This window comes from Thunnus maccoyii, chromosome 17 (assembly GCF_910596095.1).
Source record: "Thunnus maccoyii chromosome 17, fThuMac1.1, whole genome shotgun sequence".
Taxonomy (NCBI): domain Eukaryota; kingdom Metazoa; phylum Chordata; class Actinopteri; order Scombriformes; family Scombridae; genus Thunnus; species Thunnus maccoyii.
In genome coordinates this window covers 19,992,355-20,007,535 of record NC_056549.1, presented here as the reverse complement: position 1 = coordinate 20,007,535, position 15,181 = coordinate 19,992,355, and the positions used below count along the sequence as shown (strand labels likewise).

The 15,181-nt window shown below is 39.1% G+C and overlaps 1 long non-coding RNA gene across 1 annotated transcript; it reads left to right on the top strand.

The window, feature by feature from the left end:
• Positions 1–13,394: 13,394 nt before the first annotated feature.
• LOC121881986 lies at positions 13,395–14,802 on the top strand. Its single transcript, XR_006091989.1, has 3 exons — positions 13,395–13,477; positions 14,444–14,461; positions 14,573–14,802. It is a non-coding gene; the product is annotated as an uncharacterized LOC121881986 (long non-coding RNA).
• The last annotated feature ends 379 nt before the right edge of the window (positions 14,803–15,181 follow it).

Sequence of the window (15,181 nt, the reverse complement as noted above, 5' to 3'; positions counted from 1 at the left end):
CACAGGCCCAGCCACTGAGGATGTACAAGCCAGTGCATTCTTAGTGCTGGTCCCAAGCCTGGATGAATGGGGAGGACTGTGTCAGGAAGGGCATCTGGCATAAAACCAATGCCAAATCAAATATGCGGATCATAAATCAGATTTCCATACTGGATCGGTCAAGGCCCGGGTTACCAACGGCCACCACAGGTACTGTTGACCAGCAGGGTGCTGGAGAAGGAGAAGGAGAGAGGGAGAGCATGTCAGGAGGCAGTGGGAGAGGAAGATGGGTAGGAGAGTTGTATGAGCGGTTGGACACTAAGGAAGGAGAAAAGGACTTGTTCTGATTGGTCAGACAGAGGGACTGAGCTGGGAAGGATGTGCAGCAGGTTAGGCTGGTGAAGGATAGAGATGGAAATGTGCTGGCTAGCAGGGAGAGTGTGTTGAGAAGGTGGAAGGAGAACCTTGAGGGGCTGATGAATGGAGAAAATGAGAGAAAGAGAAGGTTAGATGATGTGGGAATAGTGAATCAGGAAGTGCGGTGGATTAGCAAGGAGGAAGTGAGTACAGCTATGAAGAGGATGAAGAGTGGAAAGGCGGTTGGTTCAGATGACATACCTGTGGAGATGTTTAGAAGAGATGGCAGTGGAGTTCTTAACTAGATTGTTTAACACAATCTTGGAAAGTGAGAGGATGCCTGAGGAGTGAAGAAGAAGTGGACTGGTACCAATTTTCAAGAATACAGGTGATGTGCAGAGCTGTAGTAACTACAGAGGTATAAAGTTATCAGCCACAGCATGAAGTTATGGGAAACAGTAGTGGAGGCTAGGTTAAGAGGAGAGGTGATGATTAGACAGCAGCAGTATGGTTTCATGCCAGGAAAGAGCACTACAGATGTGATGTTTGCTTTGAGAATGTTGATGGAGGAATATAGAGGAGGTCAGAAGGAGCTGCATTGTGTCTGTGGATCTTGAGAAAAGATATAACAGTGGCGACCCCTAACGGGAGCAGCTGGAAGAAGAAAAATCAACACAGACACAGTAGGCCTTTAAGTATTAAGTGGAAAAAAAGAATAGAAAAGTACATGACAATCATGTCAAGACAATATTTTTATTAGGTTTATGAAAAATGGGGAAACAATGTACATTCAGCATTAATGTTAAATTCAATTAAACTTTTCAGTCCAAAGTTTCTTTTGTTTTCTAGAGGATCCTTCTGCTTGGTGTAAAAAGAGAGAGGTTAGATTAAATAAGTGTGCAAGCTAAGCTGTTAGATGGAGTGTGTTTGCTTTTCTGATTCAATTGTAGTAAGTAAATGCAATGATCTTCTACAGTTGGAGTCAAAGCTTAATGCACCGTACAAGACAACAACATTTTGTTAGTGTGTAAGCAGAAGCTCCACCAAGTAAATAATCACCACCGAAACTGACATGTTGGTCCAGGACAAGATCGTTGTCCTCAGCATATGAGAAAACACAAATATCTAATAATTTTCATACAGTCCCTTAAATGTTTTTTGGGAGGCAACTTGTTGTTTTATACTTTTAGATCCCACAGACTTTAAATGGATTTTTTGGGGGGAACATTTTATTTTTATTTTCAGACTAGCTGTCAACAATTATACAGAACGCAAAACATCAAAGAAACCCCAATCCCTACCCTTCCTGTATAAACCCAGTTAGGAAAATTAAAAAAAAGTCAGTGCATAGAATGAAACACACAGAGACACTGCACCAACACAGTGTTGTATCTTTTAAAGAGGCCCTCCGGCTAACCAGAAGTGAACAAATCCCTGTGGTGGCACCAGTGATGTGCCTTTAAACTCTGGGTAGGGCTGCCAAATTTTCAGAAAAGTATTGTATCCTTTTCTAAGACTATATGTGATCTTTTCAAGAGGAATACAGCTGTTCATTTCCAAAGACCATCTATCAATGAGGAGAGGGGAGTCAGATTTCCATGTCACTGTTTTGTATTTCCTGGCCACAAATAAAGCGATTTTTATAAATTTAATTTGGGAAATAGTCAAAGATTTATTGACATCTAGTGGGAGGGTAACTCCTGTGACTTTGGTCAAGGTGTCCCAGAGGTCGTACCAAAAGGGCCTCACTTTTGTACAAAGCCAGGTACAGTGCAGGAAAGAGCCAACCTCTATACCACATCTGAAACACATTTCTGACAATTCTGGTTTGGATTTATAGATTTTCTGTGGGGTGAGGTACAGTTGATGGATGAAATTATAGTGCACCAGTCTGTACCGGACATTAATGGTAGCTGACAAACTGCTTTGACATAAATCTGACCAGAAGTGTTCATCAATTGTTATGTTCAGGTCTGATTGCTATCTTTCTCTAGATTTGTGTAAACCTGAAACTTCAAATGGATCTTAATACACACCAAGTGAATTTAAATCTGTGGAGTTCTAACGATTCTTGGACTTAAAAAGCTGTTTTAATTGTCAGTCTACATGTACAGCTGCTCATTCTTGACATGTTGTTGACATTATGGATTTAGTGTTTGCAGTGATATGCAGCTGACAGTGAGGTCTCTTCAGAGTCCTCGGAGGGTCCTTTTTACACCAGGGTTTGTGACCAGGCTCTAGGGGTTTATATTAAAGATCAGATATCTTCCCTGAGCAGGGGGCCTGCTAATAGGGCCCCATTAGGAACCCAGCTACATGCACACACTAAAACAGGTTAGGAATACAAGACAAGATTAAGACTATGAGGAAGACTGGTGTGGAGCGATGGAGACATGGGCAAATCACTGGATCAATGTCACTAAATGTCTAGAAGACAAATGAGAAGATCGATGGATCTCCTGCAGTGGGGATAAGGTTAAATCTGATGCAAAGCAGAAATGTACATTACGATTATTTATGCTCGGCCACTGAGCTATAAAACTTTGATAATTTTCTTGGCGTGACATGTGAGGCTGCAGGTCAATATCATTCTTGCAGTAAGTACACTGGAGGAAACAGATGCCACAGCATACAGCATGTTCATATAGCGCACATCAACCACTCAGCTTCTTTCTGGATTTGCGGGGTTATGAACTGAATTTAAATAAATCTATCAATTACCATTAAATGTACAATTGTTGGTCATCAAAAGACTGTATGTGTAAGACTTTTTACTCAGTAAAAAAAGTCTGTATGGATCACACTTTCCTCTCTTTATTTAGATATGATCAAGATGTTTTATGATGCTGCCACATTAATCCATCACTGAATGGACAGAAATTGGAAAGACAGTGTTGCTGTCATTGTCAGTGAACTTTTGAGTTCCTTTCATGTAAGAAAATCCTCCCCTGAGGCTGTTGGATTACAACTTTGAAACATTTCTGTCAGTTCCAAAAACGTCCAGCCTCTCTAAACATTTCTGTTGGTTCCATCAAAATAGATGCATGTCTGACATGAGACAGACACATCGCCAGCTTTGTCCAACAAAGTGATATTGTTCACTGAAAGACAGTTAAACATGGACATAATCCAGTGAACGCATCACCTGATCTGTGTCCTCCAAGCAGTATTTATGCTGAGTGGATTATCCAGGTGAAATAACTAAATGACTACCAGCTGGAAAAATTTAAACAAGTTCTGGATGGTGGTGACCCAGCTCCAGGAATACCTTAGAAAAGAAAAGGGGGAACCACTTTCTAATAAGGCATTCTGATAAATTGTTAGCAATGGGTTTACATTAGCGTTTAATAAATCATTTACTCACGCTTTATAGATTAATGAGAACACGTTTTAGGTTGCCCTTACAGTGATAAATAAAGTTGTGTTGAATTGAATCAGTCAAGGAGATTTTTTACAACCTAGCAACTCTAAAGTCAAGCATTATTACTAAATTATTTATTGACCATTAGTAAAGCTATCAGTTACAACTTATAAATCTTTTACAAAGGATGCTTTATCAAAAAGTGGAACAAAAAAAAGTATTACATCTTTGGAAAAACGTTTTGCTTTGAAGTTGACTTGGCAGCAGATCATTTTTGTTTCAATTTCATTAAAGTACATTGATTTCTCGTACACTATCTGTAAAAATGGGAAAAAAAAAACACAAGTACATATAGCATATACCGTACACAGTTGGTATGTATTGTGGAATTGGGACACAGCACTAGTTTCAATGAGTTTAGTAAAATCCTTCTGATCAGATACATTTAAAGCATTTGAACTGGAAGACGTCACTTAGCTTGTTCGCCACATCATGAAATAAAGGAGCTGCTTCTCTTTAACCTCCTCTGAAGGCGTTCTGCTGTGAGTCGTGCACATGATCTCTCCAGCCTTGCTTACATCCAGCCGTCCTTGATGCCGAACAAAAATCACTCCATGTAACGACTATAGCGGCCATATAACTGATGTGGTCAATGGCCTTGAGGGATGTAATCTGCAACGCTGACCTCTTGACCTGTGACACCTCTCGCTTTGATTGGTTATCTGTCTGTCATCTTTATCCACAGCTCTATGGCATTTTGCAGTCAATCCAGTACTGTGAACACAGAGGAGCCCTGCGCTCTGCTGTAGATCAGCTGCTACTCTATCCTTACTCACTTAATGGAATTAAACCCATTTGTCAGTATTTCAGCTGCAGTCAGCAGTGTTTCTCTCCCACGTTTATGCAAATAGCCTTCTACTACAGTCTATCCATCTCCGGTGCAGCGGTGTTGTGATGCCTCAGAAATAGAGGTGCTGGTGATTGATACTGCAATGTTTTGTGAGATCTGCTTTTTCCTCACAATGTGAAGTGTCGTCTGTGCTTTTGAGTTTTGAGGTTTTTTTTACATTGTCCAGTGCAGTCTTGAGTTCTCCCTCCGGAAAGAAGTCCCAGCAGCTTGAATATGACATTGTGGAGGTATCTTTGCTCTAATGTGATGTAAAGAGGGGGCTACTTGACATTTAAAACATATAAGGCAACCAGCAGGTGTGAAGGATGAGGGAACAAGAACTTAATCAAGCCTGAATAGTGAGACGCATTTAAACTGTAAGATTTAAATAACTGCAGCAGCATTATGAGGTAAGCTGTGCCCCTCTGCTTGCACTCCTCTCCAATAAAGTCATTTTTTGTTTATTACAAAAGACTCCTCCTTTGTTATGACTCTGCAAAATTAGCAGCTTGGGAGGCCACCTTGCTAAAATTCAAAATTATCAGCGAGTGAAAGAGGAGGTGCAGCCCTGCCAAATAGACTCACTCACTGTAAGTGCTCTAAATTCAGTCCTCGTTTCCTCGATTGCTGCCAATCTTCCTGGGAGAGAACAAGAGCTTTTGGCCCACCCTCACTGAGCAGCTGCTTTGACAATGACACTCTCTATATACAAGGGCATTATTTATTGCTTACACTGCACTAAAAGAGGCTTAGTTCAGTAGAAATGGAGAAAAGAGCACCACAAAAACACATTTGCATTGAGTAGTGACAGTGATAGTGATACATTTTTAAAGGTAATTCTTGGTGTTCGCTTTCAGCTACTTGAGGCACGAAATATACACATGATGACACATGATAAACTTTCTGTCATCCATCATTTTGGTCCAGACTGAAATATCTCAACAACTACTGGATGAATTTGCTATGAAATTTTGTACAAACATTCATGGTCACAGAGGATTGACTGCTGCTCTCCTCTCACCAAGGACTGGATCCCTGGATGGACGACGAACTGCTGCAAGGGCTGCACGGCATGGAGGATGTTCAGGTGAGTCAAAGGTCACAGCTGAGATTTATAAGGGTATACAGCATGAAATATTATTCTCTAGTTTGATTTATTTTGATTTTAAGTTAATGATTTTGGGATCACTTTACTAGATAAAGGTAAAACTACACACTGCTTCTAAGTCAAGTGTTTTCAAGTTGACTAACGTTACCAGGGTCGATTGGGCAAAACAGGGAATATGCCACTGCAATTATATTACAATTCATTGAGTATATTATCTCAATAACATACAAGGAATTTATGAATTGTAATTGTAAATTTAATCCTTCATATTTGCAACAAAGACAATGTTACAATCCACCAAAACAAACATATTTAATCCAGGTATAGCCTACAAATGTTTGCATACCAAGATATAATCACTCATTGGAAACTTTTTCTCAGTTTGGAGGGCAGTTAGAAAATGCTGCAAATATACCAGACTGAAATAAATCCTAAATAAAATGCGAGAAATTGAGATGATAGAAATGGATTAGTCAGGACTTATGACAACAGCCACTCTGCTCTTCTCTCATGGTACTGGTGACAACAGCCACTCTTTGTGACCTTACAAGATCCCAAGAAAAGGTGAGTATTCATAGCTTTGTTTCTTTTTTTTCCCAATGCTTTTCCAATCACTATTACAATATATTACACTAAAACCTGACTCAAATGTAAAAGTGTGTGAACTATCCCATGTGACAGAGATAAGAGGAACATGCTCTTAAATGAACAATGTGTCTCTTTTATAAAGCAGGTTAAGGTTAAAAAAAGCTCATAATTTAATAAACAAATATAAAGGCTAAAGACTTGCTTATACTTTCATGAATGATGTTGATGATGTCAGAGTCCAATTAAGGAAAGCCCCACTAAGAAACAGCAGTGGTTCCCCATCATGCAGCTCTCAGTACAGCTTGTTCACTAATGGAGCTCTGGCTGCATGCCTGGATCGATCACAAGGCCGTAATGCTGAAGAATTCCTGATTTCAACAAATCAGGACCCGTCCTCCAGTTTGGTCTCGGTTGATGTAGGCTGACACTCCATCACGTCTGGATGCACGAGGGCTGTTTAATCATGGTGGTGGTGGTGGTGGTGTGGTGGGACAGGTGCAGGGCAGGCGAACGCAAGGTGAACAGAGGAAACAGTGAATCACAGAGATAAATCAGAGCCTCTCAGCCACTACATCACCCTCCCATCTGAGGGGAGAAGGCTGCATGTTGATGACTTTATGATGGATGAGGGGTTCAGAGTCCATCAGATCTGGTGATGGATAACAGAGAGATGGAACAGGACATTAACCAAGCTCAAAACTGTCGGCTCAGGGGTTTGGAGATGGCCTCATGCAAAGAGAAACATGCTGATGCGGTCTATGTATATCAACTGTGAGCTCAGTGGAGCGTTTGTTTGTTTTGGGTGATTTATCATGTTACAAATATCTTTAAAAATAGGTAAGACGAATGTAACTGTAAACACCACAGGAGTTGTTTGACCAAATGTTTATTCATAATCCATCACAGACCTGGTTTACAAGTACTATATAGTGATGTAGTGGAGCCGTATACCCACCTGAACTCTGCTAAACCCACAGACTGCCGGACAGAGCAGACTGTTTTATTAACTACATTTTAAGGATGAATACAATCTTTGAAATATGAAAGATAGACACTATTAAGCTTAAACAAGACAAATCGATTTTGTAAAGTTAAATGGTTGATAAATCCATAATGATCATCTGGATAAATTTATTTTAATGGCATATTTTATACAAAAATTTAAAGTGCTTTACATAATGCATTAAAGACATTAAATAACATGATAACTAATGCTAATATTAGCATGCTAACAATGCGCACAATGACATGCTGATTTTGCGGCTGGTGACTCAAAAAATTGGGGAGGACAGGAGGATAACCAAAACATGGTGTCATGTTATTTTGCACTAGTTGGCTACTTATCTCTACTTTATGGTCAATGAAAAATTAAGCAGTAAAACAATGGCTTACAAGATAAAGAGGGGTGACGCAGCACCCAGTATGTTACAGTAGGAATTTTACAAAACACAGTCTAATTTAAAAAGGAAAAATAAAAACAATGAAAATCTGGAATTATTAATATTAAAAACCAACCAAAAATGAAGTGTGTTATGAGTTCTTCTGCCTGTGGGAAGGCTCCACTCACTTTACATATTGGTTGATGATCTTCATAGCTGCTGTGAGGCCTGTTGTTGCATTCAGTCTTCTAAGAGTAAGACAGAAATCAAGGCTGGCTTTGGATCTTGTAAGGTCAGAAGAAGAGTCCATAATATATCAACACAAATCAAGCTTTGGCAGTTTATATGTAATAATATTCCACAATAACACAAAGCTTGGAAAATGAGCTACATGCTTGTTTAAAATAATTGTTGATAGTTAAGTTACCTTCATTCATTTAAGATGGAATTATCAATCATTTCCATCAGGAAAAGTACACTTTCATACAGAAAAAGGCAAGAAAAAGGTTTTATTATTAGTCCTTTAAAAAGACTCTTATCTTAAGTCTCAAAGTTATGATTTGTATTCTTACACAGGCTTTATGCTTTTAAAGCAAGTCAAGATGCATTTGTTTTAGTGAGCTGACCTCTGCATGGTGCATTTCCAAATAAAAAAGATGAAAAAAATACTCACGATGATAGTATTATATTACTAATATTTTTTTTTCTTTTTGTATAGATCATTGTTACCCAGATCCTCCAAAGGTTTGATTTGATGAATGGGCATGCAATAATTTTCAGACCTTGCAACCTCTCTGCATATTGTAATCCCTGATTATAATTTAATTTTGTTCATTACAGATCAGAATCAAAACAGCTTTACTGCCAAGTAGGTAAGCAGATTACATACAAGGAATTTGACTTGGTGTTGTTATGGTGTGTAGCAGTCAAAAATATACAGACATAAAATATACATAAAAATAAGAGGTCTTAAATATTTTTTTTTAAAGAATTTACAATAGAACTAAAATGTAAGGTATAAAATATATAAAAAAATACAAAATATACTCTGGCACATAAATATTTAATAGAGGAGAATGGGATGAATGTGCAGGGTATTGACTAGGAATAAACAGTGTACGCAGTGTGCATAATTTATAATAAGCAATACAGTTTTGTCACTGTAACGTGCCATGTAGGCTCAAGATCACTGATGTGTGGTCCCAGGCCTTATTGATGAGGTTTTGGTCTTGACAGACCTCAGCCTCTTGCCGGAGGGGATTGTTTTGAAAAGTTTATGTTCGGGGTGGGAGGGGTCGGCCCTGATCTTTCCTGCTCTCCTCAGCGTGCTGAAGGCGTGCAGGTCCTGGAGGGATAGCAGATTGCATCCAATCACCTTTTTGGCACAGCGGATAATAGACTGCAGTCTGCTTTTGTCCTTGACAGTAACAGCAGTGTACCACATGGTGATGGAGGCAGGTGGGGCTGCGTTCCCTCTGAAGTCCACAACCACCTCCACTGTCTTTAGAGTGTTGAGCTCCAAGTTGTTTTGTCCAAACCAAGTCACCAGGTGGTCAAACTCCCACCTGTAGGCAGTTTCATCCCCACCAGAGATGAGCCCAATGAGGGCGGTGCCATCCGTGAACTTCAGGAGCTTAACAGACTGGTGACTAGAGGTGCAGCTATTGGTGTACAGGAAGAAGAGACGTGGAGAAAGGACGCAGCCTTGAGGGGAACTGGTGCTGATGGTCAGAGAGTCAGAGATGTGCTTTCCCAGCTTCACGTACTGCTTCCTGTCAGACAGGAAGTCGGTGATCCATCTGCAGGTGGAGTCAGGCACGTGTAGCTGTTAGAGCTTGTCCGGTAGAAGGGCCGGGATGATTGTGTTAAAGACAGAGCTGAAGTCCACAAACAGGATCCTGGTGTAGGTTCCTGCAGTGTTCAGATGCTTGAGGATGAAGTGGAGGGCCATGTTTACAGCATCGTCCACAGAACTGTTGGCTCTGTAGGTCTAGGGGTGGGTCCATGATGGATTTAAGGTGGGACAGTACAAGATCTCCCAAGCTGAACATGCTCCATGTGTATTTTGTTAGCTGGACAGAGCCAGGCTGGCTGTTTCCTGCTTTTCCAGTCTTTTTGCTAAGCAAAGCTAATGGCTGCTGGCTGTAGCTTGATATTTATCAGATAAAGTGATATCAACCCTCTCATCTAACTCAACTGCAAGAAAGCAAATAAATGTATCTCCTAAGATGTCAAACTATTCCTTTAACAGCTTGCATAACACAGTCCTTTCTTATTTTTTTCTTTTTATTACAAACAGCTTGTTTAGTTCTGTTTTGATTAATTTCTTAATCATCTTCATTGTCTTGACTCCTGCACATTAGCTTATTGATACTCTACAATGATTAATCTATTCTATTTTCAACTCCTCCACAGAGGAAGATTTTTAATGACAGTCCCTGCTTGCAACAGCATTGCTAGGCAACAATAATGCAAGTCTGACTAAAAAACTGAAGGCATATAATTGACTAATTTCAAGCGAATGTCTTTCTTCAGAACAGCCAGCTGATTGGCTGCTCTCTGTTGGCTGATTCTCTGCAGCCTCAGTGCTTGATTTTTCTTTCTTACAGCAAGAAATATTCTTGTCTCTGAAGGTTTCATGTTTCAGACTCCATCTTTGTTGTGACAGGAGGTGCTTCAGTACATAAAACATGGTGTGCTTCTTTCAATGAACAACAGAATCCTGCCTCAGACCTGAAGACTGGAGTTTTCTCACCTAACTTTGGGAAAGTAAACACTTTCTAACACAACTTTTGGTCTAAGAACTCTAGTATCTTGCTTTGTGCGGCTTATTCACAAACATCTATAATGGGCTAAAATCAATAAAACATAGAAATTCATAGATTGCACTTTTCACCTTTAATAGCAGGCATTATTTTGACATTAGTGATTTACATTCTCCTCATAACCAGCTCTCATTCCTTTGTTTTGACACTTGTGTATGCAGAAATGAAGACGGCACCACATAAATCACCTTTTAGTTACACTTTATTGTACACGCGATCAATAGGAACATTTTCTCTGGTGCCGGGGAACGATCTAAATCAGACTTATTGTCTCCAAATGACCATACAGAAAGCTGTTACTTCAGTCTCTGCTCAGTGGCTACATTTTGCACCCTGTGTGTTATTAGACAACACTATTTTTCTTCCCTGAGAAGTGCTTTCTCTGTTTACATATTCAGGTAAATACACTGTCGCTATCCATTACGCAGAGACTCTTGTTCAGCTCTTTGGGCTTATTTAAAGCGTGACAACTCCAATAATACCCATATCTGCACTCCAACATAAACAGTCGTTCTCATTCTCTGCAGCAATGTCGATTTTGTGTTTATAACAGTGTATAGATTTTGGAAACACGTTATGTAATACACTATTAATGTCATGAGGATGAAGTGGCAATTTTTCTGCACAACACCATCTTCTATTGTGCTACCTTTCTGAATAAATACATGATAAAATTGGCAGTATGTTGGCTGGAACGCACAAGTAAAGAATATTAAAATATTTCCCTGCAAGAAATGTATGACGTTACTTTTTCCCCCAACTAATATATGAGATTAAAGGGGAAACATGATCATCCTGGTGTGTGCTTCTGAATTTCATAGACTTTACTGAAGGCTAAATATAATATAACATCATAAACTAAGATACACTGATTAGATTAATCAATAAAATGTAAATCAATAGTCTGCTGACGACAGTGGAGAAGTTTGCTACTTTCAAATTCAGGCTATATCTTGAGGAAACGCAGGATCCTCCAAATTAGGTGATTAATCACTTTGGCAAGATCCCCTAAAAATAATTTTATGGCTCATCAGAGCACAACGGGAGTCTATGATGGTTGTGCTTTATTTTAAATGACATTGCTGTTTTCAGTTATCTAATGTTTAAAGATAAAAACCGGCTCAAATGAAAGTAGGAAAAAGTACATGAAATGAGCAGAATTAATAATAACATATTACACACAGTAACAGGATCTACTTTCACCTCTTCAAATAAGATTTGCAGTTGCCTTAATCATCCTGGAAGAAATAAAATTCACAAATCAATTATCCACAAGGTCACCTCGGGCTAATCAAAGCAATCACTGGGGCACAATAATGCTTCGCAATTCAGTGGTCAATTACTCACTGAATAATGTCTTCAGCGCTTTAAGTGCTTTTGGTCTCATGGCACAGCAAAGTCGATTTCCATTTTAATGTCACATCGACAACATAAAGCAACGCTGCTTGTAACTGATACTGACACTCTGAAATCTGATATGAGCAAAGCGACCTTGAGAGCTTCTGTGTCGTAACGGTCAGCCAATAAGAAGACAACAGCAAATTAGAGTCAGAGAGAGAGAGAGAAATGACCCTGAAGGCAGCATTGCTGTGAGGCAGAGGCCAACCTGCCCCAAACTTTGACATGAAAGAAACTTTTTTTTGGAGGAAATGGAGAAGGCATTTCTCCATTCACCATCATTGCTTTGGTTAGTGGGGAGGTGCAACAGATGTACCATCAAAGTCACCATCAAAGTTGTCTGGTTCATTCACTTTCACATTGTTACTGTGTGATTTGTAGATTATCTTTATAGTGACACATTTATCACTCAACGACAGAAGCACTGGATTTTTCCTCAGAATTCACATAATGTTGTAGTCATTGTGTTTTCATAGATAGATAGATAGATAGATAGATAGATAGATAGATAGATAGATAGATAGAGGTTGAGAAAGCCCACATTTAAAAGTCGATTTGTTACCTGTTACGTGCCTCTCCTTTTTCATTTTTAAAGCCCTTCTCTGAGAACTGAGGGCAGTGGTCATAATATCACCATCATCCATTAACTTTATGAGATGGGTGTTACTATCCATCTGTTTAATCCCAAGCATTTCCTTGTTAGGATTGCCAAAAACTCTCTGCAGTTGTTCACCAGATATGCTGCAGCAAAGACAAATGTATAATGTCTCAGTAAATCAAAGAACTGATTGGAGAGCGATTAAACCATGTTGCATAAAAACTAACCAAGCTAGAACTAAAGTAGAATTCAATAAAGCTGTAGATTCTCATAGATTTTTAATTACAGGTATTTATTGATGCTCTGGAAGGCTGAGTGGACACAATTTCATAGCACATGCATTACATGGCACAGTTAGTTAAAATCAGATGACTGTAAAACAAAAAAACACAACAAAACATGCTACAGTAGCTTTCAGGTTCAGCACTGATGGATTTTACGGATGCGTGGACCTTGGTAAGTGCTGCATTTTTATCATTATAGGATAAAAATAATAAAATTATACAACTGTCTGTCAACTGTATGTAGGCAGAGTCCAGGGCATTTCATTTAGGTGAAATAGGCACTGCAGTGACTGCAAGTTTTCAGCGTTTTAACTGTAAGAGTTCTGTTTATATATTGTATATCTGTGTAGTTTCCGGAAACAAAACATGTAATATGAATTTAGATTCAGAGGGATTCATTAATTTATTTTATTTGGCCACTTGGTGGCAGCACAACAACCTAAACACAACATTGACATACTAGAGGGGACCCGAGTATTCCCAGAATTGTTAAAAAAACTGTGATTATAAATCTTTCAGCGGTACTTTTCTAATGCTCTTCAAAGTACTCTCCTTGAGATGCAATACACTTGTCCCAGCACTTCTCCCATTCCTGGAAACATTTCCTGTAGTCATCTTTGGTCACCGTGTCTAGAGCCTTGATTCTTCCTGGATTTCCTCCACGATGGTGAATCTTCTCCCTTTCAGTTCCAATTTTAGTTTCCCCAACCTGTAAGTATGTGTTGCTGGCAAATCTGATGACTACTCCCGTGCAAACAGTTGCCTATTTACACATCCAGGAGCAACATTAGCAGTCATTTGGACATGTCTATGGCCATTTGACAGATGCAGGTTTAAAATTTATTCTTCTTTTAGCTTTTGTTCTCCAGCGACACCTGACAGCCAAATGCTCCACTATGTTCACCAGCAACCTAACTTAGTCTGTCTGTTGTTTTATGCTGAGCACATAGCATATAGTGAGTTTTTCACTGAAAAAAAACAAAAAACAGTGAGAAATTAGGCTGATTAGGGCAGTGAGACTTGAAAGTTGCAGGTAAAATCAAAACAATGAGCTGAAAGACTCTAAAATGCTCTGTAGAGCTGAGGGGAACTGCAGAGTTCAGCGGTAATTCTCAGTGGGATCATCACTAGTTTTAACTGTAGGCAGTCTTCCATCGTTTTTTTTTCATCAGTAATTGACTAGTGCAGCTTTAACTAAAACCTTGTGCTCCACACCTTCCCTCCCAATTCTTCCTCATTGTCTTGTCTCTCTTGTATTTAGGTGTATAAGACCTGTATGAGACTTAACATACACAATACTATATATAGCAACTCATACTGCAATATGTACTGATAAGATAATAAGATTACACAGTCAAGTAAAATAAATACATTTTTACATTTTCAGTACATGTTACATTTTGAGCCATTCACTTATTAAAGATCAACGTCCTCTGCATGGAGTGCTTGCATGCTTCAATTTTGCATTTTACTACAAAACTTTGACTCATCTCTTTGGATTTCCGACTCCTAGCCACACCCATCAGTTCAAATTAAATGGTTAATAACAGACATTTAGTCACTCTAAATGAATATTTATGGGACATTATTGTCAGCTTTGTTGTTTACATTGATCAAACAGTGTATTTTTTAATATCTTGTTTTTGTTTATTTATGTTTTTGTTTTATCCTCCACAGCATTTACAAGGAAAGCAGGTACGATGTACTTGTTAAAAGAGTTTCAGACAACCTGTATCTCTTCTGCTGTTAATCACTGACTCTCAAGCATTTTATGAATTGAATTTACATGTCATTAATGTGTTTCAGAGTGTCAGAGAGCTGAACTGTGCTGGGCAGGGCCTGCATGAGGATAAAGTGGATTGGATGAAAAATGTCGAGTACATGGCTGTGGCTCTTAGCTCGGATGATGAACTGAGGCACTCGCTATCCATGGAGAGTTGCAATGGAGAGAGCAAGGATTTAATGGAGGCAGTAAAAGAGGGCAGGAGAGCTCAGAGTCCTGCTAATGAATCAGAAGAAAAGAGGAGAAAGAGAGAGAGAGAAACTGGTTGGGAGAGGGTTGGGCCAGAAAAAGACATGACAATGTTCTGGCGAGCAATATCGATACACATGGATCCACTAAAACGAAATCTCCTTCTGGAAATGGCTTTGAGATAATATTATATCAGCCCAGTAATGTAAAAACTCCCAAATAATAGTTGCATCTGAAGCAAAAATATTGTTTTTCCCCAACTGTTGTCCCCATCAGCCAGACCTTAAACATTCAAAAGTCAAGCAGCAGCCTGCCAGTGGATCAGTCATTAAAAACTCATTGTGCTGCCATAACTTTACTTCAAATTTTAGTGGAGATCCAGACATTTCCAAAGATATGAAATATGCTTTTTTTGATTTTGTTATTTTTATACTATTATGATG